General features: G+C 45.3%; 4 pseudogenes across 3 annotated transcripts; 3 read left to right on the top strand and 1 right to left on the bottom strand.

Annotated features, from left to right (window-relative positions):
- The first annotated feature begins 1,425 nt into the window (after nt 1-1,425).
- LOC110204546 (immunoglobulin kappa variable 3-15 pseudogene) lies at nt 1,426-2,077 on the top strand (annotated as a pseudogene). Its single transcript, XR_013486734.1, has 2 exons — nt 1,426-1,536; nt 1,761-2,077. The product of XR_013486734.1 is annotated as an immunoglobulin kappa variable 3-15 pseudogene (transcript).
- Nucleotides 2,078-8,429: 6,352 nt separating this feature from the next.
- Nucleotides 8,430-9,619, bottom strand: LOC110204545 (NEDD4 family-interacting protein 1 pseudogene; annotated as a pseudogene).
- Nucleotides 9,620-12,752: 3,133 nt separating this feature from the next.
- LOC110204547 (immunoglobulin kappa variable 3-11-like) lies at nt 12,753-13,398 on the top strand (annotated as a pseudogene). The gene is made up of 2 exons (XR_013486735.1): nt 12,753-12,844; nt 13,069-13,398. The product of XR_013486735.1 is annotated as an immunoglobulin kappa variable 3-11-like (transcript).
- An 8,398-nt stretch (nt 13,399-21,796) lies between these two features.
- On the top strand, nt 21,797-22,367 carry LOC110204548 (immunoglobulin kappa variable 3-15 pseudogene; annotated as a pseudogene). Its single transcript, XR_013486733.1, has 2 exons — nt 21,797-21,881; nt 22,078-22,367. The product of XR_013486733.1 is annotated as an immunoglobulin kappa variable 3-15 pseudogene (transcript).
- Nucleotides 22,368-25,232: the final 2,865 nt, after the last annotated feature.

Here is a 25,232-nt window from a genome sequence, read left to right as displayed (position 1 = left end):
GAGATGAGGACAGGACTGTGCAGTGGGACAGAGACAGGAAACCAGGGTAGGGAGGAGCAGTAGGTGAAGGTCACTGCGTAGCTACTCAGCCCAGCCACTACCAGGCACCAAGGAGCCAGTGAGGGCAGGAGAGAGGAGCAAAGGGAGAGAGAAGCTGAGTGCCCAGGGGAGGCCTGCCAGGTCCCTGGGGAGAGGCTGCTGCAGGATGGGTAACATTACCTCTACATGAGAGAAGTTTCCCTTAACTTATATATGAAATTCTAGATTGTGAGTTCTCTGGCCTTAGTAGTGGCTTTTATTTATTTATTTTTGAGGGAAGCAGTTAGAGTTAACTGACTTGCCCAGGGTCTCACAGCCAGGCAGCTAGTAAATGGCTGAGGACCAAGTTGAACTCAGGTCCTCCTGAATCCCAGGCAGGGGCTCTGTCCACTGCATCACCTAGCAACTCCACCTAGATGCTTTTTACAGCATCCTATTGCTACTCCACTTGCATGGGAATTCATATCCCAACATTCCAGATCATCTCTGTAGTGTCATTGAGGAAGAAAAATGGCTTTTCCCTAGTGTAGAGGGGCCCATCCGAAGCATAGCTTCTTATAGTGCTTTTTTAATACATGAATACATTAATGAATTCAAAAATATTGATTAGGCAGTCATGATGGGCAAATCACTGTGTTAAGAGTTGGAGATGCAAGTGGAGCTGCCAGATGGCCCTGCTCTCCAGGAGCTCACCCTGCAGTAGGGGGAGATGTTCCATATGGGAGACTTCAGCTGCAAGTTGGATGGAAAGGTCTCATGGTCCACAGGGTGCACAGCAAAGTGATGGCAATTCCTCTTAGTTGATGTAATTTCTTCCAAGGAAATCATATTCTGAACCATTTGCCATTTGAAAGGACTTTGGTAGCAGGAACTTTCCTCAGTAGCTGTGGTAATTCTTCAGAGGGGGGAAAAATCCAGCAACATTTATATAAACACTAGGAAATGACTCCCTTCTGTTATACTGACTCTAATGCTTACAAATTCTTCCCTAATGATCAGACACTGGTACCAATCACTCTGAACCAGTGAGTGGGCAGCAGAATAAGAATCATGGTTGATGGTGATGATGATGCTTCAGGCTAAAATGGAGGTTAACCCCATTGATGTCACAGGACACAAATGTGAATCACTTCTTCCTGGTCTCAGTCTGGTCTGAGCTTTCTTGGCGCCTTTCAGGATTTCAAGGCTGATGGGGACAGAGTGGGGTCTAACACCACTGAGATACCCCAATGCCAGGGTCCCAGAAGGGGAATGCTGCACTCACACAGCTCAGGGTTCTGGGCTCCCCAAGAGGTGAGATCACTAGGGACTGTCCCATGGGCAGAAGCCTCCCCCCTGAGCTGTTTTGCATGGCTCACTCCCAGCCCCTGAAACTACTGAGGAGAGCAGCTATAAAAAGGGATCTGGGAAGGAAGATGCTGGGCAGCTTAGAGCTCAGGCACATGGACATGGGGTCCCAGGCTCACCTCCTCTTTTTCCTGTTGCTCTGGATCCCAGGTGAGTGAGGAAGAGCAGAGACAGCCCTGCCTTTTGTCCCTCTGGGCAGAAGTCAGAATGTGTGTGATTCTGAGGGTCAGAGAGGAAATGTGGCTCTTCACTGGTGATCATGGGGGCAGGGCCCAGCACAGGAAAGTTTAGCTCACAACATGGCCAAAGATTTCTCCTGCTGTAAATATGCACTTGCATTTTTCTCACTCTTTATCTTGTGTTTGTGATTGCAGATGCCCGAGGGGCCATTGAGCTGACCCAGTCTCCAGCCTCCCTGTCTGTGTCTCCAGGAGAGACAGTGACCATGTCCTGCACGGCCAGTCAGAGCGTTGGTACCAGCCTACACTGGTACCAACAGAAACCAGGCCAGGCTCCTAGGCTCCTCATTAGAGGTGCTTCCACCCTGCACGATGGGGTCCCCTCGAGGTTCAGTGGCAGTGGCTCTGGGACAGATTTCTCCCTCACAATCAGCAGTGTGGAGGCTGAGGATGCTGCAGTCTACTACTGTCAGCAGAGCAAGAGTAATCCTCTCACAGTGCTACAGCTCTGAACAAAAACCTGCCCAGGCAGCAGCTGAGGGAGGCATCACTGCCCAGGGGCTTCTCCTTCCCCAGCAGCTGGGTCAGGAGCAGCTTGTCAGGGCTGCCTCAGGGGAGGTTTCTAGGTCTTACAGGAAGATAACTGTGACTGTGGCATGTCCGGCAAGTCACTTAACCTCAATTTCTTCTACTTTTCTTCCCTGTAAAATGGTGATCATAACAGCACCAACTACTAGGTTTGTGGTGAGGACCTAATGAGATAATAATGATAAGGTGTTTGGCACTGCTCCTGGCACTTAGTAAGCACTACAGCAATGTCACTTCTCTTTATTATTATTACCACCTCCAGTAATGGATCGTCCATTACACTTTTACATGGTTCTCATTACGGAAGTCTCTTCTTTAGTTTAAGTCTGAAGTCTGCCTCTCTGCCCCTCCACTCTTCACTCCTATTCCTCTGGTTTGGTATCAGGCAGAACAAGTCACACCCTCTTCCTCCTAAGAGCCCTATGAATGCTTGAAGGCAGTTATTACTTGCCCCCATGGGCCTCCCCCAAGCTAAGCTTCCCTGTAACCTTCAGCCAACCTTCCTTCTCTTAGCCTCTGGTCCTTTCCCCATCCTGGCTGCCTAGCTCTGCCTGGACACCAGCCTGTCTCAGGCCATTTTAAAATGGGGCAACCAGGAGAGAAAGCATTATTCCAGAGGTGCTCTAACCTGGACAAGACTGGAACATCTTGGGACCTACAAAGAACTACGTTACCTCCTCTCCACAGAGAAGGGAGGCAGACAAAGTACAGAGGCATGCATTTCTGGCATGGCTACTCTGCAGATTGATGTTGTCTGACTATGTTTTTTGGTGGTTTCACTAAGGCAGAACACCATGAAAGCATGGGAGTCTCTCCAGCACCCCCTGGAGTCTTGTCCTTATATCTGTGTAAATGGCAGCTCTGCCATGCGTGCCCATGCAATGACACCGCTTTTGTAATGTCCTTCCTAAGTTCACTCACAGGCTCCCCCCAAACCAGTGGGGCCCTTCTTCACTTTGGGGGACATCACCAGGACACAGTGCAGCACATGGATCATCCAACAGCTGTCCCGTTCTCTTGCCATCTGCCGTATTTTTTCAGCCGACATTTTCTATGATCCTCTTCATCCTCCCCCTCCTTAATAATTCCTTGTTTCTGTTGGTTCTGCCCTGCCGTGTCCCTCTCCATTGGCTTCTCTAAGCACCACAAGGAAAACTATGAGGACTGCAGTGATGTAAATGAAAATAAAAACATCCCAACAAAACCTGGAATGACCAAGGTTGACCCGGGAAAGGAGTTGGAAAAATGGACCTTCCTCCCCTCCTTTTATGTTGTGTGATTTACTGGTTGGTTTCACTGAAATGTGCCTCCTACTTCTTATTTTTTAGTATTTGTTATACTCTTTCAAGTATAGGAGGCAGGCACAGATACATTTGTAAATTAATGTAAAAAGTATTAAACATTTAGGTCAAGATAATGTCATAATATGGAATTTATGGATGGATCTATCTCACTGAGGAAAAAAAATCCAAAAACACTGACCCTTTTTTTTTAATGTTTGTTTGAAAAGGGGTCCTAAAGAATAGAAGAACAGGCTGGGATGTTTTTGTAAATTAATATAAAGAGTTTCATATAAAAATAGTAATGAAAAAATAAAGAAATGTATAAAGTAAAGTAAGAAAAGTAGTCATATTATAGAATTTACAAGTAATTATATAATTCTTTTGGGGAAAAAATGACATGCCACAGTCTCACACACACACATAGACACTGCCTAAATGTAAAGGAAGAAAGAACCAAATGGGATAGTCAGGATAAATCTAGAGGGAGCTTGGAAGAGAAATGTGATTAGAAGATACAAGTGTTCATGAGTCCAGCAGCCTGAGTGACTCTCTTTGCACGGGAGGCCTGATTGACAAAGGAAGATTTCAAAGGAATGGAAGCTCTCTGAAGCCATATATACAGGGCCATGTTTTAAAAAAGAGTCTAAACTTACACAGAAAGAACATTTCCCTTAACATCAACAAAACACGAAAAAAATACATCCTACAGGAAACTGTGAATCTCCATTTCATACACCTTGGCTTGAAAAAAGCTATGTGATAAGCCATACACTTCATTTTCTGTACATCCTACTTTTCTGTACTCCCTTCCAAATGTCTTCTGCTCTCTTCAGTGCATTTTTAAAAATTTTTTACCTAATTTTTTTCAGCACTACTGCTAACCTCACTTCCCCCTGACCTTTCCTCCCTTCCCCACCAATTAAAACAGAAAGAATGAAAGAGAAAAACCAAAACCTTGTGAGAAATACACATCATGAAACAAAACAATCCACACAGTAGCTATGCTCTAGAATCTGTCTCTGTTCCTTGTGCCAATCACTTCTCTTCCAGGAGGCCAATAACACACTTCATCGTAGGTCCTTTGGAGCCATGATTGCCTTGGTCATTATACTGGTCAGACTTTTCTCATCATCTTTGCTGGATGCTCTAACCATAGGAGCCCCTTAGGGCTCTGTCCTGGTCCTCTTCTCTTCTCCCTCTCTACTACTTCACTTGATGAGATGCTCAGCTCTCATGGATTTAATTCCTATTGCATTGCTGACAATTCACAAATCTCCCTTTCCTGCCCTCATCTCTCTGCCAGCCTCCAATCTGGCATCTCCAAATGCCTTTCAGACGTCAAGAACTGGAAGTCCAGTACACATCTCAAACTCAAGACTCCCAAAACAACTTGCTGAATTTCCCCCTCAACCTGCCCCTTCCCCTACTTTTCCCAATCCTGTAGAGGGCAACACCTCTCTTAGAAATCCCTCAGGCACTAATTTAGGAGTCATCCTGGGCTCCTCATTATTTCTCACTGCCTCCTCCTACCCCAACATCTAAGCTGTGGCTAAAACCCATCAATTTCCTCTTTGCAGAATCTCTTGAATATGCCCCCTCCTCTTCTCTGACACTGCCACCCCTGCTGCAGCCTCATCACCTCAGGCCTGGATTGGCATTGGCTGCTGGGGGGTGGTTGCCTGCCTCCATTCTCTCCCCACTCTAATCCATCCTCCATTCAGGTAACAAAGTGATTTTTCCTTAAACTCAGGGATTACTCTGTCATCTTTCCTACTCAATACATTCCAGGGACTCCCTATTGCCTCCAGAATCAAACACAAATGTTTCTGTTTGGCATCAAAGCCTTTCACTACCTAGCCCCTCCTACCTTTCCAGTCTTGTTTCACCCTCACTCCAACACGTACTCTTCAATCCAGTGACACTGGCCTCTGGGGGGGTGACCCATGAACCAGACACCCCAGCTCGTGGCTCTGCACATTTTTGGGTGTCCCCATGCCTGGAATGCCCTCCCTCCTCATTTCCACTTACTGATTCCCTTTATGTCTTCACCAAGATCCCATCTTTCACAGGAAGCCTTTCCCAACACTTCTTAATTCTGGGGTCTTCCCTCTGCTCATTTTTTCCTATTTATCTGAATATACTTTGTTTGCATAACTTGGTTACCTGTTGTCTCCCCATTACATTGTAATCTCCTTGAAGGCAGGCATAACTTTGGATTCTTCTTGTACCCCAATTGCTTACCATAGTGCTTCCTTCAGAGCGGGTACTTGATAGATACTGACTGAAAGACCAACAATATAGCACGAGTACACTGAGATGCACAGGACAAGGGAAAAGACCCAGGGGTGCCTAAAACGCCTATCATCCAGAGAAAGAAAAAATGTGACCAAACTCCAGAAAGAAAGTATGTCAAGTCCCAAGGAATGGCTCAATATCACACAAGACCTAGCAGCTTCTAGCAAAATCCAGAGAAATCTTGGAAATCAATATTCCACAAGGCAGTAATCTGAAAAACAAGAATACTTAGATGGCAAATCTGAGTTTGATCATGCAGAGAACAAAACTTACTTTTATTCCAATAGAGGGTTATCAAGTCCTTTGGATGAAGAGACAGAGCTGAGTCTTTCCCCCAGCTGGGACAGAGACAGATTGTCTGGCTTGTCTTGGGGGACGTTTTCAAGGCCTCAGAGGAAGATGTTGAGACTCGCTACTTCCTATTTTCCTTTTATTTTCCATGAAATGATGGAATGGTTGCACCTGTTGTTTCACATTGGCCTAGGAAACTCCTGGCTGAAGAAGCACCCATCATGGCCTCTCTCCTCCTCCTCTCTGTCCCAACCTTTCCTATAACTCTCCATCTGTGCAGTCACCAGGATCCTGGCCTGAGTGTCATCCTCCACTCCTCACTCACACTCACACTTATTGCCAAATCTTATCATTCATACTTTAACAATAACTCTCACATATACTAACCCTTCTTCCTGAGGACCTCCCTTGTGGGCAAAATACTTACCTCCAGTAAGAGTTTATCACTGACACTTTGACACAACTTTCATTGCCTGGAGGGAGCTAGTTGGTGCAATGGCTCAAACATTGGGCCTGCACTCAGGAAGACTCAAGTTCAAATCCACCCTCAGAAGGTTACTAGCATTGTGACCCTGGGTAAGTCACCTAACGCTATTTGTCTCAGGCTCCTCCACTGTCAATGCAGATAAGAATAACTTAACTCCCAGAGCTGTTGTGAGCATCAAGCAGAAGAATGTTCCTATAACAGAACTTTCTTGGCACAAGCCAAGAGCACCTAACCTGGGGGCACCCTGTTCTCTGCAGCTCCCTATCATGGCAGTGGGGGCAGCTTCCTTAATTCCCTACCTGGCAGGAAAATGCTGCATCTTCAAAGGGGCCACAGTGGGCAGTTGCTCTCTTCCCTGCTGGAGCTCTTTCCACATGCAGATCAGAAGGTGAAGGGCCCATCTCACCCAGGACTGGGTGCCATGAGCTGAAGAGGTGAAAGGGAAGAAGGATTCCTTCCTTCCTCTACTCTCTTTCCCTTAGGCCTGGGGCATTGATCTTCTTCAGTCATTGGTCTTTCTCATTTTCAGGGTCAGGAGTACTCTCTACTGGATCAGGAGTTCAACTCATGGTGTCTAAAGATCCAGGATCCCAGGCAGGGTGTGGCATCCTGCCAACCTGGCAAGGAAACCCTCAGATGCCATGGTTCCAGGGATGTGAGCCCACGTGGGATTTGGGATCAGGAAATTCAGACTGTACTCTGTAAGAACTGAGCTAAACTATGACGCTACTGCCCTCCTCAGGACAGAGATACTGAGTGTACTTGTGCATGTGTATGTGTGAATGTGTGTGTGTGTCTGTACAAGGAGGAGAGAGAGAGAAAGTCGAGCCTGATGTACTATTCATATGTTTGTGAATATATGTTTGAAGTAAACATTTCTTTGGAAAAGCTATTCTGACTATTAATGGCTAAATGAAATTGGAGAGTAGAAGACCCTTCTAGACTTGTAAGTAATGCCATCAGTGGTAGCTAGAGTCAAGGGCAGGGAGCATAGACATACTTAACCCCCCTTAAAGGTACCAGAGAACCCTGGGGAAGGGGGCAGAAGTAAAGTACTTGGCCTTCAGGCAGGGAGACCAGGGCAGTAACTGCTCTATATGTAAATCACTTAAATACAGTGCCTGGAATATAGTAGGTTTTTTGTTTAGGAAAGACTTGTTTTCTCCATAGCTACCTTGTTCTTACTTCAAGTATTAAATCTGCCTCTTTTCAGCTTCTCCCCATGGCAGGAGTTTCTGCCACTGGTCCCAAACCGGAACAAGCCACGAACCTCGATTCTGTGATAAACTATTGAAGGCTTAAAGGTCACCCTCCACTCCACCCGGATGCCTCATGTATGTTCTGCAGGCCAAGCATCCCTGCTTCCCTCCAGTGATCTTCTTCACCCACAATGGGCTCCAATCCCTTCACCATCCTCATTATTCCTCTGGCTGCCTTCCAGCAAAGGGGCACCTGGGACTGGACAATACCCAAAGTATTCCAGAGATAACCTGCCTAGGGAAGAATACAGCACACTGGGACAGACTAAAGCACAGAGCCATAAGATGTGACTGTCTTGGTTTAGGACAGGGTAAAATACACACTGGGATCTGTTTCCTCTCATCATGTAGATGACTCAGCCATATCCAAGCAGGCCATTCAGGCATTAAAGTGATTTTCCTAAAGTGCAGATCTGATCTTATAACCATCCCCACTTCCCCCAACTCAGTAAACTCCAGTGGCCTACATTTCTCTAATTCCTCTTAATTCTAGTGCTTCCCTCTCTATTTCCAGTTCATCTGCTCTATAGCTTGCTGTATGTAGATTTATTTACATGTCATCTCCCTCACTAGATTGTAAGCTCCTTGAGGGCAGCACTTCTTTTGCCTCATCTGTGAACCTCCAGTGCTTAGCACAATTCCTAGCACACAGTAGGTGCTTACTACATACTACTTACTGATTTATGAACTGATTGATCCCATGCTACTTCTCTTGTCCTGTCCTTACAGAAGTTCATCTCATGGGGTCAATCTCATGTGCTAGACCTTTCCTCACTTACTTTTGGCACCAGCAGACCAGGGTAACATATAGACTAGCCAAGAATTTAAGTGTTATAAAAACAAAAGACGTCAATAAGGACCTGTTTTTAAAATACTCCCCATCCTTCCTTCTTTTTTTTTTTTGATCTTCAGCAGTATTTATTTCTTTTTTAAAGCAGGGGATTATTTCTTCAGTGTTTTAAGTCTTGATTCACTTCCTGCAGGTGTCCTGTTGCTTCTGGAGAGAGAATTCATCAATGCAGGAAGGCATTTGCCAGAAAACATCTTCAGTAAGTAAAGAGAACTCTGGTCCTGGGGAGGGTTGAAAAAGTATCTGGCATCTTCCAAACCTTTGCATAAATGGTAGATCCTAAGAGAAACAGGAGAAAACCTAACATAAGCAAAATCCACCAGAGCCAGTACTGACCATCACAATAGGCTTGAAAATAAGTGGAAAATCAGACAGTTAAGATCCACTTCATTAAAGATGGGCCAAACCCTGAAATGGCCCCATATCTTCCTGCAGCTGAGGTGGTCAGACAGAAAGACAGCAAAATCCCAATCCTGTTAAAGAGGAATGCCATGAAAAAAGTTAACACGAAGATGCCATCAGGTCCTCTCTTCAGCTGGTCAGCATCATTAAAATTATCCCTGGCTACAAAATCATCATCTCTCCGAGGAACCAGGGACAGCCTCGGCTCTTTCTGCTTTGTCTTACGTAGGTAGGCACAGTGGTAGCTACCTTGTAAGAAGATAGCTTAGGAAACCCAGATTCATCTTTGCACTCTGCACTCTGCAGAGATGCTGCTGTACAGGGGACGAGCATCACTAACAACTCACTTAGGCTCTCCACACCCATCCTCATTCTGCAAATGCTGGTATCTGCTGCCGCTGCTGGGCTCGGCCCCCACAGCCATGGCGCAGCCGGGAGGGTGCACGGGCCGCTGCGGGGACCGTGGCAGGGCTGCTCTTGGGTAGGCCCGCCGGGTGGGGAGGTCTGAAAAAGGGCAAGGCGGGGATCGATGGGTGGCCCCTGCGGGAAGCACTCGGAGATTGCACACAGTGCAGCTGTCCAAGCACAGGCGCGATGTCTCCTCCAGCCTTCTTTTCTTCCCACCTATCCCCCACTCCCCACCAAGAGCATTTTCCCAATCTGGTTATCCCATCTTCCACAGGAAGCCTTCTCTAATTCTTCTTAATTCTATCCTGTATATAGCATACTTTCTATGGATTTCTTTAACAGGATTCCTTAGCAACATTTTGAACCTCCAGTGCTTAGCACACTGCCCAGCATACATCACGCACATACTACATGTTAACTGATTCAAGAATTGATTAATTCTGTCTGCCCCTCTTATCCTGTCCTCATAGAAGTTCATCTCATGGGCTCAATCTCACGTGCCAGCTCCTTCCTCACCTTCTCTTGGCATCCCAATCACACCAGTGTAACAGCGACTTGCGAATTGCAGGGGGCCGAGTCCTGATGGAAAATCTCTAAGTCCTTAGAGACTAGGGGTCAGTACATATAGAGGCTTGCCTCGGGAGAAACACTCCCAGGACTCTTGCCCTAATTCCACTTGTTATATGTTGATTCTAAGTTGTCACCCATGCCCAGCCTTGAGGCCAGGTGGCTGACTGGGGTAGACAATACAAAGAACTGGGCAGGAAAACAATAGATATGAAATTTGGCATTAAAACTACTTTCTCATGAGAAAGTGAGGATCTTTAGCTGCTTAGATTGTTTATGCTGTAGATCATTTCTCACGAGACAAAGCTGTTTTCTATAGCATATAATCATGTAACACCTGAAATAAACTAGTCTTATGAGCGTTAGTCTCACACTCGCCTAGCCCGACTTTTCTTTCTCCAGTTCCCCTTCCCCTTTTTCTTTCACTGCTCTGTCTTACACTACTCTGGCTGCAGACGGGGAAGCATTTAACTGTTACACAAACAAAAGATGTCAATAAAGATCCATTTAAAAAAATAAATATTCTCCCTCCTCCCTCCTCCTTCTCCTTTCTCCATACTCATCCCCACTCCCCACCAAGAGGACTCATTTATTAGGTTTTTCACAGTCTGGTTCTAACTACAAATCAAGGATGATTGCACATTACTCTCCTTTCTGAATTCTAAATCCCGGTCCAACTGGTCTGGGATTAATGTCCTACACATGGCATTCCATCTCCAGTGTGGGCAGTGGAAAAAGTAGGGGATTGGATTTGAACCATTAGCACAGCCACTTACTGCACCTTGGACAAATTTCTTCATCTTGTCCATTTTCTCATCTCTAAAACAAAGGGGCTGAAATCTAACTCCTCTTCCTCTTCCTCCTCCTCTTTATCTTCCTCCTTCTTTTTCTCCTCTTCCTCCTTCTCTCCATCTGCTTTTATGCTTAAATAGTCTCTGGACACTTTCAATGAGGGTGTTGAGCTGGTTGTTTCCTCAATCCCCTTCTCTGTCTCTTTCTGTTGCTCTGTCTCTGTCTCTCTTTGTCTCTGTCTCTCTCTGTCTCTCTCTCTTTCCCGAACTCCTCTTTCATGACAGCATCATCAATGAGGTGATACGGCTTATGATTCTTCTTTAGAAAATGCTGAAGATGACGTTATAATCCAAACTGGTATTGCCCTTGAGGTCTGGCTTTTTCCGCTTGGCAAGCGTATTAAACATTTGCCCACTTTTCAGGCTCCTTTGGTCTCTTTCTATGACAATAGACTTTCATTGGATGAACTTTCATACGAAGTCATTATGATTGATGCCTTTGTCATTTTCTGCTGTCCTATTGTTCAATGTGCATACCTTGTGTAAGTATGTCTAGATGGAATTGTTTTAAAGGCATGTCTCACCTTTCTTCTTTGCTGAAACAAATCAGTAGTCTGACCACCCAGAGAAATTACACGGGAATGAGTCTTACATCAGTAACGAATCATTTCATGTCTATGAAAATATGATCAATATCTAATTTTTTGACTTTACTAGGTGCTTATCATGAGGATTCTGTGTCGTTTACAATCCTTGACTCTTTCATATGTATTCCTGATCCACACATTCTAACCTATTTTCCACCATTCCCAATTTTTAATTGGACTCCATGAATAACTTATAGGTTGATTTAGTTTACAATTAGTTCTGAAGTATCCTAGAACTTCTCTACAATTTCTTCTAGATTTAACTCAGGTCCTCCTGACTCAGGGCCAGACCTCTATCCACTGTAACCCCAGCAGGCCCAACCTGGGTGCTTTTTAAAGGATCCTGTGGATACTCCATTGCATGGGAATTTATGCCACAAAGTTCCCAGATCATCTGTGTAGGAAGGAAGAAAAATGAGATTTTCCTGGTGCACAGGGGCCAATCTGAAGTATGACTTCATAGAGTTCCCTCTTCATAAATGAATAAATTCGTGAATTACAAAATACTTATTAGACTGTGATGATGGACAAAACACTGTGCAAAGAGCTGGAGGTCCAAGCAGAGCTGTAAGATGTGCCCTGCTCTCCAGGAGCTCACCCTGCAGTAGGGGGAGACATTCCCTTTATGGAAACTTCAGCTGCAAGTTGGATGGAAAGGCCTCATGGTACTAAAGGTATGGCAGCAAAGGAATGGTAATTCCTCTTCATTAGATATAATGTCTTCCCATCAAATCACATCAATTTCTGAGGCTGAACCATTTGCCATTTCGAAGGACTTTGGTGGCTGGAACTTTCTTCAGGAGCTGTGGTCATTCAGCAGATGGGGGAAAATCTCTGACAACCTTTACATAAAGGCTAGGAAATGACTCCCTTCTGTTGTGCTGACCCTATTGCCTACAAATTCCTTCCTCATGATCAGACAGTCATAGAAATAAGTCTGAACCAGTGGGGAGCAGAATAAGAATCATGGCTGATGGACGGGTGCTTCAGGCTTGAATGGAGTGTAATCCCATTAAAGACATAAGACACAAATGTGAATCACTTCCAGACTGGTCCAAGTCTGGTCCTGGGCTTTCTTGGCACCTGTGAGATTTTGAGGGCTGATGGGCAAACAGTTGAATCTAACTCCACCAGGATACCCCCATCCCAGGGTCCCAGAAGGGCAAATTGTACTCACACAGCACAGGGTTCATGGCTATCCAAGAGGTGAGATCACTGGGGACTGTCCCATGGGCAGAAGCCTCCCTCCCTGAGCTGTTTTGCATGGCTCACTCCCAGCCCCTGAAGCTGCTGAGGAGAGCAGCTATAAAAAGGTAACTGGGGAGGAAGATGCTGGGCAGCTCAGAGCTCAGGCACATGGACATGGGGTCCCAGGCTCACCTCCTCTTTTTCCTGTTGCTCTGGATGCCAGGTGAGTGAGGAAGAGCAGAGACAGCCCTGCCTTTTGTCCCTCTGGGTAGAAGTCAGAATGTCTGTGATCTTGAGGGTCAGAGAGAAAATGTGGCACTTCATTGGTGATCATGGGGGCAAGGCCCAGAACAGGAAGGTTTAACTCACAACACGGCCAGAGATTTCTCCTGCTGTAAATATACACTTGCTTTTTTCTCACTCTTTACCTTGTCTTTGTGATTGCAGATGCCCAAGGGGCCATTGAGCTGACCCAGTCTCCAGCTTCCCTGTCTGTGTCTCCAGGAGAGACAGTGACCATGTCCTGCACGGCCAGTCAGGACATTAGCAATCAGCTACTGGTACCAACAGAAACCAGGCCAGGCTCCTAGGCTCCTCATTAGAGATGCTTCCACCCTGCACGATGGGGTCCCCTCGAGGTTCAGTGGCAGTGGCTCTGGGACAGATTTCTCCCTCACAATCAGCAGTGTGGAGGCTGAGGATGCTGCAGTCTATTACTGTCAGCTGGACTATAACTGGTCTCCCACAGTGCTACAGCTCTGAACAAAAACCTGCCCAGGCAGCAGCTGAGGGAGGCATTACTGCCCAGGGGTTTCTCCTTCCCCCCAGCTGGGTCAGGAGCAGCTTGTCAGGGCTGCCTCAGGGGGAGGTTTCTAGGTCTCACAGGAAGATAACTGTGACTGTGGCATATATGGCAAGTCACTTAACCTCTTTTTCTCCTACTTTTCCTACCTATAAAATGGTGATCATAATAGCAGCAACTGCTAGGTGTGTTGTGAGGACCTAATGAGATGATAATGATAAAGTGTTTGGCTCTGTGCCTGGTACTTAGGAAGCACTACAGCAATGTTACCTCTATTATTATTACCACCTCCAGTAATGGATCATCCATTACACTTGTACATGGTTCTCATTACAGAAGTCTCTTCTTTAGTTTAAGTCTGAAGTCTGCCTCTCTGCCCCTCCACCCTTCCCTCCTATTTCCCTGGTTTGTTATCAGGCAGAACAAGTTGCACCCTCTTCATTGTCACAGCCCCTTGGATGTCTGAAGGCAGTTATTATATGTCCCCATGGTACTCCCCCAACCTGACCTTCCCTGTCCCTTCAGTAAACCTTCCTTCTCTTGACCTCTGGTCCTTTCCCTATCCTGGCTGCCTTGCTCTGGCTGGACACCAGCCTAAGTCCGTTATAAAATGGGGCAACCAGGAAAGAAATGTTCTAACCAGGGCAAGACTAGAACACCCTAGGACCTATGAAGAAGTGGGTTACCTCCTCCTGAAAGAGAAGAAGTGGACACAAAGTACATAGAAATACATTTCAGGCATGGCTGCTCTGGGGATTCGTTTTGTTTGACTATGTTTATTTGTGGATTCACTAAGGCAGAATGTCATGAAAGCATTGGCATCTGTCCAGCACTCACTGGAGTCTGGTCCTTCCAGCTCTGCAGGTGACAAGGCAGCCATGCATGCCCATGCTCTGATACTGCTTTTATCACGTTCTTCCTAAGTTCACTGCAAAGGCTCCCCCCAAACCAATGGGGCCTTTCTTCAGTTTGGGGGAAATCACCAGGACACAGTGAAGCACATGGATCTTTCAACAGCTGTCCCGTTCTCTTGCCACCTGCCATATTGTTTCAGCTGACATTTTGTATGCTCCACTTCATCCTCCCCCTCCTTAATTATTCCTTGTTTCTGTTTATTCTGCCCTGCCATGTGCCTCTCCATTGGCTTCTCTAAGCACCATGAGGAAAAGCAGACCTATAAGGACTGCAGTGATGGAAATGAAAACACAAACATCTCAACAAAACTGAATGCTTCATCCCTGGAATGACCAAGGTTAACCTGGGAAAGGGTTGAAAAAATGGACCTTCCTCCCCTCATTTTATATCGTGTTGTTTTAATACTTTTACTGAAATGTGCCTCCCTACTCCTTATTTTTTAGTATTTGCTATACTCTTTTAAGTATATGTTTTCTTTTTTAAAAGGGGCCCTAGAGAATACAAGAGCAGGCTAGGATGTGTTTGTAAATTAATATAAAGAGTTTAATGTAAAAATATTAATATAAAAATAAAGAAAGTTATAAAGTACAGGAAGAAAAGTAGTCGTATTATAGAATTTACAAGTAATTGTATAATTGTTTTTGGAAAAAAATGACATCCCACAGTCTCCCACCCACACACACATAGACACTGCCTAAATGTTAAGGAAGAGAGAACCAAATGGGATACTCAGGAGTTTGGAAGAGAAATGTGATTAGAAGACACAAGTGTTCATGATCCCAATAGCAAGTGAGTGACCCTTTTTGCATGAGAGGCCGATGACAAAGAAGATTTCAAAGGAATGGAAGGTCTCTGAATCCATATAGACAAGGGCCATGCTTTAAAAAAGAGTTCTAAACTGAAACATAGAAAGAACATTTCCCTTAACACCAACAAAACACACACAAAAATGTATCCTGCAGGATACTGTGAATTTCCATTTCCTACACTTTGGCTTAAAAAACACTATGTGATAAACCATACACTTCATTTTCTATACATCCTACTTTTCTGTACTCCCTTCTAAATGTCTTCTGTTCTCTTCAGTGCATTTTTAAAAAGTTTTTACCGAATTTTTTTCAGCTCTATTGCTAACCTCACTTACCCCTGACTTTTCCTCCCTTCCCCACCAATTAAAACAGAAAGAACGAAACAGAAAAACCAACAACCTTGTGAGAAATAAACAGTCAAACACAAGGAATCCACACAGTAGCTATGTTCTAGAATGTGTGTCTCTGTTCCTTGTGGCCAATCACTTCTCTGCCAGGAGGTGGGTAACACACTTCATTTTTGGGGTGTCCCCCATGCCTGGAATACCCTCCCTCCTCATTTCCACCTACTGATTTCCTTTATGTCTTAACTTAGACCCCATCTATTACAGGAAACCTTTCCCAACACCTCTTCATTGTGGTGCCTTCCCTCTGTTAATTCTTTCCTATTTATCTGAATATAGTTTTTTTGATTATCTTCCTTGCCTGTTGTCTCTCCCATTAGATTGTAAGCTCCTTTAAGGCAGGCATTATCTTTTGTCTCTTTTTGCACTCCCATTGCTTAGCATAGTGCCTAGGTACTTGATAGATACTGACGAAAAGACCAACAATATAGCATGATTATACTCAGATCTACAGGATAAGCAAAAAGTCCCAGGAATATTGTGCCTAAAACTCATATCATCTATATGAAAGAAAAAAATGTGACAAAACTCCAGAAAGAAAGTATTTCAAGTTCCAAGGAATGGCTCAATATCACACAAGACCTAGCAGCTTCTAGCAAAAACCTGAGAAATCTTGGAAAACAATATTCCAAAAGGCAGTAATCTGAAAAACCAGAATACTTAGATGGCAAATCTGAGTTTGATCACACAGAGAACAAAACTCATTTTTATTCAAATAGAGGGTTATCAAGTACTTTGGCTGAAGAGACAGAGCTGAGTCTTTCCCTCACAGAGGGGATAGAGACAGATTGTCTGGGCTCCCTCAGGGTGAGGTTTATCAGGTCTCAGAGGAAGATGCTGACACTGACTAATTCCTATTTTCATTTTTCCCCTGAAGTGATGGAATGGCTGCACCTGTCATTTCACTGGGCTAGCAAACTCCTGGGTGAAGAAGCACCCGACATCGCTACTCTCATCCTCCTCTCTGTTCCAAGCTTTCCTATAACTCGGCAACTGTACAATCACCCAGGATTCTGACTTGATTGTCATCCTCAACTCCTCTCTCACACTCACCTGAGATGACCAACTTGTGGCCAAGTCTTATCATTTATGCTTTTACAATGGCTCTGATATAGGCTAACCTTTCTTCTTAAGGAACTCCCCTGTGGGTGAATACTTACCTCCAGGAAGAGTTTATCACTGACACTTTTATGCAACTCTCATTGCCTGGAGGCAGCTAGTTAGGACACTGGCTCAAACCTTGAGCCTGTACTCAGGAAAACCCAGGTTCAAATCTATCCTTAGATAGCTATTAGAATTTTCACACTGAGCAAGTCACTTAACCTTCGAATGTTCAACTTCAAGGCTGGTCCCAGTCTGGTACTGAGCTTTCTTGGCATCTTTGAATTTTTCAGGGCTGATTAGCAGTGGGTAGGATCTAACACCAATGGGACATCTCCATGCCAGGGTCCCAGAAGGGCAAAGCTGCACTCACACAGCTCAGGGTTCTGGACTGTCCAAGAGGTGAGATCTCTAGGGCCTGTCCTGTGGCAGAAGCCTCCCTCCCTGAGCTGTTTTGCATGGCTCACTCCCAACCCCTGAAGCTACTCATGAGAGCAGCTATGAAAAGGCAGCTGGGGAGGAAGATGCTGGGCAGCTCAGAGTTCAGGCACATGGCCTTGGGGTCCCAGGCTCACCTCCTTTTTTTCCTGTTGCTCTGGAGGCCAGGTGAGTGAGGAAGAGCAGAGACAGCCCTGCCTTTTGTCCTTCTGGGCAGAAGTCAAAATGTGTGTGATTCTGAGGGTCAGAGAGAAAATGTGGCTCTTCACTGGTGATCATGGGGGCAGGGCCCAGCACAGCAAGGTTTAACTCACAACACTGTCTGAGAGATTTCTCCTACTATAAATATGGACTTGAATTTTTCTCACTCTTTATCTTGTGTTTGTGATTGCAGATGCCTGCGGGGCCATTGGGTTGAACAAGTCTCCAGCCTCCCTGTCTGTGTCTGCAGGACAGAGAGAGACCATGTCCTGCAGGGCCAGTCAGGTCATTGGCATCTACCTACACTGGTACCAACAGAAACCAGGCCAGGTTCCTAGGGTCATCATTAAACGTGCTTCCACCCTGCAAGATAGGGCTCATCGAGGTTCAGTGCCTCTGAGACAGATTTCTCCCTCACAATCAGCAGTGTGGAGGCTGAGGATGCTGCAGTCTACTACTGTCAACTGGGCTATAGTTCTTCTCCCACAGTGCTACAGCTCTGAACAAAAACCTGCCCAGGCAGCAGCTGAGGGAGGCATCACTGCCCCGGGACTTCTCCTTCTCCAACAGCTGGGTCAGGGGCAGCTTGGCTGGGCTCCCTCAGGGGCAGGTTTCTAGGCCTCAGAAGATACATAAGTGTGATGAAATCTGACCTTGATTTCCCAGAAAAGAAGTGCCATAATCTCAATGATTCAATGACACCCCAAAGCTGGGTTTCTCTAACCATACATGACCAAGTTTCCCTTTTCCAAATCCTCAGTAAGTATTCTTAAAGACATTGCTTGTAGACCTCCAGGGCAGCAGCACTAGCTACCTAGGTGATGCAGTCAGGAGGTGATAGATATGTAAGACACCTGGCCTTCAATCACTGGGTAAAAGGGCAGTAACTGCTCTATTTGTAAATCCTTAGCACAGTGCCTGGCACATAGTAGGGGCTTAGGAAAGGCTTGTTTTCTTCCATAGATACCTTGTCCTTACTTCAAGTATTAAATCTTTCTCTCTTCAGCTTCTCCCCATTGCAGGAGTTTCTGCCTCTGGCGCCAAGCAGAACAAGCCATGCACCTCGATCCTGTGATAAACCTTTGAGGGCTTGAAGGTCACCCTCCAATCTATCCTGGTGCCCCATGCATGTTCTGCAGGCCAAGCATCCCTGCTTCCTGCCACTGATTTTTCACTCCAACCCTCCACCATCTGGCCCATTTCTATGGCTGTCTTCCATAATTTCTTGGTCCCTGCTACCATGGGGCACCTGGAACTGGGAAAAAACAGAACAAAACTATTCTAGAGATGACCTCCCCAAGGGAAGAATGTAACACACCGAGTTCAACTAAAGCATGGCACCATAAAATGTTGCTGTCTTTGTTGAGGACAGGGTAAAATACACATTGGGATCTCTTCCCCCTAACTGTGTAGATGACTCAGCCATGTCCACTCAGGCCATTCAGGCAGTGAACTGATTTTCCTAAAGTGCAGGTCTCATCTTATAACCATCCTTCTCTTCCCCCAACTCAGTAAACTCCAGTGCCCTAGGCTTCTCTAATGCCTCTTAATTCCAGTGCCTTCCCTCTTTAATTATTTCCAGTGTATCCGGTCTGTAGTTTGATTGATATAGATTTATTTACATGTTGTCTCCCCCACTAGATTGAAAGCTCCTTGAGGGCAGAGCTTCTTTTGCCTCATTTTGAACATCCTGTGTTTAGCTCAGGGCCTAGCACACATTACGCACTTAATACATGATAACTGATTTATGGATTGATTGGTCAGATGGTACCCCTCTTGGCCTGTTCTCATTAGAAGTTCACCTCATGAAATTAATCTCATGTGCTAGGCCCTTCCTCACTTTTTCTTGGCATCACAATCACACCACTGTCACATGTAGTCTAGCCAAGAACTTAAGTGTTATAGAAACAAAAAGTGTCAATAAAGACCATTTTCTTAAATATATGTATTCTCCCTTCCCTCCCCCTCCTTCCTTTTTCCATACCCATCCCTCACTCCCCACCAAGAGGATTCAATTCTTTGGTTTTTTGCAACCTGGTTCTAACCTATTAATCAAGGATTACTGCCCATTACTACCCTTTATCAATTCTAAATTCTACTCAAGCTGGTCTAGGTGCAATGTCCTGTAAATGGCGTTCCATCCCTAGGGTGGGATAGTGCATAAGGGGGGAGGGGATTTGAAGGGAAAGGAACTAGATTTGAATGAGTAACACAGCCACTTATTAGACTTTGGGCAAATTTCTTCATCTTGTCAATTTCCTCATCTCTAAAACAAGGGCGGCTGAATTACAACTCCTCTTCCTCCTCTTCCTTCTTCTCTCCATCTGCCTGGATCCCTAAATAGCCTCTGGACACAGTCAAATATTATCTTGATTTGGTTTTTTCCTTAATCTGTTTCTTTCTCTCTTTCTCTGTCTTTCTCTGTGTGTGTGTGTGTGTGTGTGGTGTGTGTGTGTGTATGTGTGTGTGTGTGTGTTATGAGAGCTTTATCAACGAGGTGATACGGCTCATAGTTCCTCTTCACAAAATTCTGCAAAGGAACTTATAATCCAAACCGTTTTTTCCATTCACTTCCACCTTTCTCTCCTTGGCAAATAAATGAAATATTTGCCAACTTTTTAGGAGCTTTTTAGTTTCTTTTGGTTTTCTTTATATGACAATAGAGTTTCATAGGTCGAACTTTTATATGAAGTCATTGTAAATGATGCCTTTGTCATTTACTGCCATCTGATTTTTCAGTGGCAATACCTCATTTCAATGTGTCAAGATGGAATTGTTTTAAATGCGTGTCTCACCTTTCATCTTTGCTCAGACAAATCAGTAGTCTGACCATGCAAAGGACTGATATGGGAAAGAGTGTTTCATCAGTAATGAATAATTTTCTGTCTGTGAAAGTATGAACAATATCTTATTTTTGTGACTTTACTTGGTGCTTCCCACTATCCCGGTAGAGTAAGAGATCTGCTCCTGGAGCAAAAGAGACAAACATCCACTGGAGGCTGAGGAGGAGATGACTGTTGAAGTCCCGGGCCAGGTTCTGTCTGGGAGCAAAGGCCTCTCATGTCTTGTGGGACATGTGCAGTGGGACAGAGACAGGAAAGCAGGGTAGGGAGAAGCAGTAGGTGACGGTCACTGAGCAGCTACTGAGCCCAATTGTTACCAGGCACCAGGGAGCCAGTGAGGGCAGGAGAGAGGAGCAAAGGTAGAGAGAAGCTCTAGTGCCCAGGGGAGGCCTGGCCAGGTCCCTGGGGAAAGGCTGCTGCAGGATGGGTAACATTACCTCTACATGAGAGAAGTTTCCTAAATTTATGTATGAAATTCTAGATTGTGAGTTCTGTGGCAGAGTAGAGGCTTGTATTTATTTATTTTTAGGGGGAAGCGGTTAGAGTTAAGTGACTTGCCCAGAGTCTCACAGCCAGACAGCTAGTAAATGGCTGAGGACAAAGTTGAACACAGGTCCTCCTGAATCCAAGGCAGGTGCTCTGTCCACTGCATCACCTAGCAACTCCACCTAGGTGCTTTTCACAGGATCTTATTGCTACTCCACTTGCATGGGAATTCATATCCCAACATTCCAGACCACCTGTGTAGTGTCATTGAGGACGAAAAATGACTTTTCCTTAGTGTAGAGGGGCCCATCCAAAGCATAGCTTCTTATAGTGCTTTTTTAATGAATTAATGAATTCAAAAATATTGATTAGGCAGTCATGATGGGCAAATCACTATGTTAGGAGTTGGAGATGCAAGTGAAGCTGCCAGACGGCCCCTGCTCTCCAGGAGCTCACCCTGCAGTAGGGGGAGATGTTCCATATGGGAGACTTCAGCTGCAAGTTGGATGGAAAGGTCTCATGGTCCACAGGGTGCAGCAGCAAAGTGATGGCAATTCCTCTTAGTTGATGTAATTTCTTCTAATCAAATCATATACTAAACCATTTGCCATTTGAAAGGACTTTGGTACCAGGAACTTTCTGCAGTAGCTCTGGTAATTTTGCAGAGGGGGGAAAAATCCAGCAACATTTACACAAACACTAGGAAATGACTCCTTCTGTTATACTGACTCTAATGCTACAAATTCTTCCCTAAGATCAGACAGACACTCCTACCAATCACCATGAACCAGTAAGTGGGGAGCAGAATAAGAATCATGGTTGATGGTGATGATGATGCTTCAGGCTAAAATGGAGGTTAACCCCACTGAAGTCACAGGACACATATGTGAATCACTTCTTGCTGGTCCCAGTGTGGTCTGAGCTTTCTTGGCATCTTTGAGGTTTTCAAGGCTGATGGGCACAGGGTTGGATCTAACACCACTGCGATACGCCATTCCCAGGATCCCAGAAGGGCAATGCTGCACTCACACAGCTGAGGTTGCCTGGCTGTCCAGGAGGTGAGATCTCTGGGGCCTCTGCTGTGGGCAGAAGTCTCCCCCCTGAGCTGTTTTGCATGGCTCACTCCCAGCCCCTGAAGCTACTCAGGAGAGCAGCTATAAAAAGGCAGCTGGGAGGAAGATGCTGGGCAGCTCAGAGCTCAGGCACATGGACATGGGGTCCCAGGCTCACCTCCTCTTTTTCCTGTTACTATGGATCCCAGGTGAGTGAGGAACAGCAGAGACAGCCCTGCCCTTTGTCCCTCTGAGGGTAAGAGAGAAAATGTGGCTCTTCACTGGTGAACATGGGGGCAGAACCCAGCACAGGAAGGTTTAACTCACAACACTGCCAGAGATTTCTCCTGCTGTAAATATACACTTGCTTTTTTCTCACTCTTTACCTTGTGTTTGTGATTGCAGATGCCCGAGGGGCCATTGAGCTGACCCAGTCTCCAGCCTCCCTGTCTGTGTCTCCAGGAGAGAAAGCTACCATGTCCTGCACAGCCAGTCAGGGCATTAGCAATGACCTACACTGGTACCAACAGAAACCAGGCCAGGCTCCTAGGCTCCTCATTAGATATGCTTCCACCCTGCACGATGGGGTCCCCTCGAGGTTCAGTGGCAGTGGCTCTGGGACAGATTACTCCCTCACAATCAGCAGTGTGGAGGCTGAGGATGCTGCAGTCTACTACTGTCAGTATGGCTTATAATCTCCCCACAGTGCTACAGCTCTGAACAAAAACCTGCCCAGGCAGCAGCTGAGGGGCATCACTGCCCGGGCTTCTTCCCCAACAGCTGGGTCAGGGGCAGCTTGTCTGGGCTCCCTCAGGGGAGATTTCTAGGCCTCAAAAGACCCATAAGCTGTGATGAAATCTGACCTTGATTTCCCAGAAAAGAATCACAGAGTGCCATAATCTCAATGATTCAATGACACCCCAAAGCTGGGTTTCTCTAACCATACGTGACCAAGATTCCCTTTTCCAAATCCTCAGTAAGTATTCTTAAAGACATTGCTTGTAGACCTCCAGGCAGCAGCACTAGCTACCAAGGTGATGCAGTCAGAGTGATAGATATGTAAGACACCTGGCCTTCAATCACTGGGTAAAAGGGCAGTAACTGCTCTATTTGTAAATCACTTAGCACAGTGCCTGGCACATAGTAGGGGCTTAGGAAAGGTTTGTTTTACTCCATAGGTTCCTTGTCCTTACTTCAAGTATAAATCTGCCTCTCTTCAGCTTTTCTGCATTTGGGAGTTTCTGCCTCTGGTGCCAAGCAGAACAAGCCATGCACCTCGATCCTGTGATAAACCTTTGAAGGCTTGAAGGTCACCCTCCAATCCATCCTGGTGCCCCATGCATGTTCTGCAGGCCAAGCATCCCTGCTTCCTGCCACTGATCTTTTTCACTCCAACCCTCCACCATCTGGCCCATTTTCTGGCTGCCTTCCATAATTTCTTGGTTCCTCCTACCATGGGGCACCTGGAACTGGGAAAAAACAAAACTATTCTAGAGATGACCTGCCCAAGGGAAGAATGTAACACACCGAGTTCAACTAAAGCATGGCACCATAAAATGTTGCTGTCTTTCTTTAGGACAGGGTAAAATACACATTGGGATCTCTTCCCTCTAATCGTGTAGATGACTCAGCCATGTCCACTCAGCCCATTCAGGCAGTGAAGTGATTTTCCTAAAGTGCAGGTCTCATCTTATAACCATCCTCCTCATCCCCCAACTCAATAAACTCCAGTGCCCTAGCCTTCTCTAATGCCTCTTAATCCCAGTGCCTTCCCTCTTTAATTACTTCCAGTTTATCCAGTCTGTAGTTTGCTTATATAGATTTATTTACATGTCATCCCTCTACCAGACTATAAGCTCCTTGAGGGCAGAGCTTCTTTTGCCTCATTTTGAACATCTCATGTTTAGCACAGGGCCTAGCACACATTGAGCACTTTCTACATGATAACTGATTTATGGATTGATTGATTCCTCTTGACCTGTCCTCATAGAAATTAATCTCACATGCAAGGCCTTTCCTCAGTCTTTCTTGGCATCACAATCACACCACTGTAACATGAGTCTAGCCAAGAACTTAAGTGTTATAGAAACAGAAAGTGTCAATAAGATCTTTTTAAAATATATGTATTCTCCTTCCCTCCTCCTCCTTCCTTTTTCCATACCCATCCCTCACTCCCCACCAAGAGGACTCATTTCTTTGGTTTTTTACCCTGGTTCTAACCTTTAATCAAGGATTATTGCCCATTACTACCCTTATCAATTCTAAATTCTAGTCAAGCTGGTCTAGGTAATGTCCTATAATGGCGTTCATCTCCAGGGTGGGGCATGGAAAAGGGGGGAGGGGATTTGAAGTAAAGGAACTGGATTTGAATGAGTAACAGCCACTTATTAGACTTTGGGTGAATTTCTTCATCTTGTCAATTTCCTCATCTCTAAAACAAGGGCGGCTGAATTACACTCCTCCTCCTCCTCTTCCTTCTTCTCTCCATCTGCCTTGATCCCTAAATAGCCCTGACACACTCAAATAATGTCTTGAGTTTTTTTTTTCCTTAATCTGCTTCTCTGTCTCTGTGTGTGTCTCTCTCTCTCTGTCTCTCTCTTTCTCTGTTTGTGTGTGTGTGTGTGTGTGTGTGTGTGTGTGTGTGTGTGTGTTATGAAAGCTTTATCAATGAGGTGATACGGCTCATAGTTCTTCTTCACAAAATTCTGCAAATGAACTTATAATCCAAACCATTTTTTCCATTCACTTCCACCTTTGTCTGCTTGGCAAGTAAATGAAATATTTTTGACTTTTTAGGAGCTTTTTAGTCTCTTTTGGTTTTCTTTATATGACAATAGAGTTTCATAGGTCGAACTTTATATGAAGTCATTGTAAATGATGCCTTTGTCATTTACTGCCATCTGATTTTTCAGTGGCAATAACTCATTTAAATGTGTCAAGATGGAATTGTTTTAAATGCCTGTCTCACCTTTCATCTTTGCTCAGAAAATCAGTAGTCTGACCATGCAGAGGACTGATATGGGAATGGTCTTCATCAGTAATGAATAATTTTCTGTCTATGAAAGTATGAACAATATCTTATTTTTGTGACTTTACTTGGTGTTTCCCATATCTGGTAGAGTAAGAGATCTGCTCCTGGAGCAAAAGAGACAAAGTCCACTGGAGGCTGAGGAGGAGAGGACTGTTGAAGGGCGGGCCAGGTGTCTGGGAGCAAAGGCCTCTCCTGTCTTGGTAGCTGAGGACAGCTACTGGACAGTGCAGGGGACAGAGACAGGAAACCAGGGTGGGCAGGAGCAGTGGGTGACAGTTACTCAGCAGCTACTGAGCCAGGCATTACCAGGCACCAGGGAGTCACTGAGGGCTGGGGAGAGGAGCCAAAACAGAGAAAACATTGAATGCCCGGGTAATTCTGGCCAGGTCCTGGGGAAGGAGGCTTGCAGGATGGTGGGTAACATTACATTTACATGAGAGAAGTTCCTTTAACTTGATATAAATTCTAGATTGAATGTGTCTCTTAGCAGTGGCTTTATTTATTTATTTTGGGGAAAGCAGTCAGATTA

The sequence above is a fragment of the Phascolarctos cinereus genome, unplaced genomic scaffold (assembly GCF_003287225.1).
Source record: "Phascolarctos cinereus isolate Bilbo 61053 unplaced genomic scaffold, phaCin_HiC Scaffold_578;HRSCAF=1208, whole genome shotgun sequence".
NCBI lineage: Eukaryota > Metazoa > Chordata > Mammalia > Diprotodontia > Phascolarctidae > Phascolarctos > Phascolarctos cinereus.
Note: the sequence above shows the minus strand (reverse complement) of the source record. Positions and strands in the feature narration are given on the sequence as shown.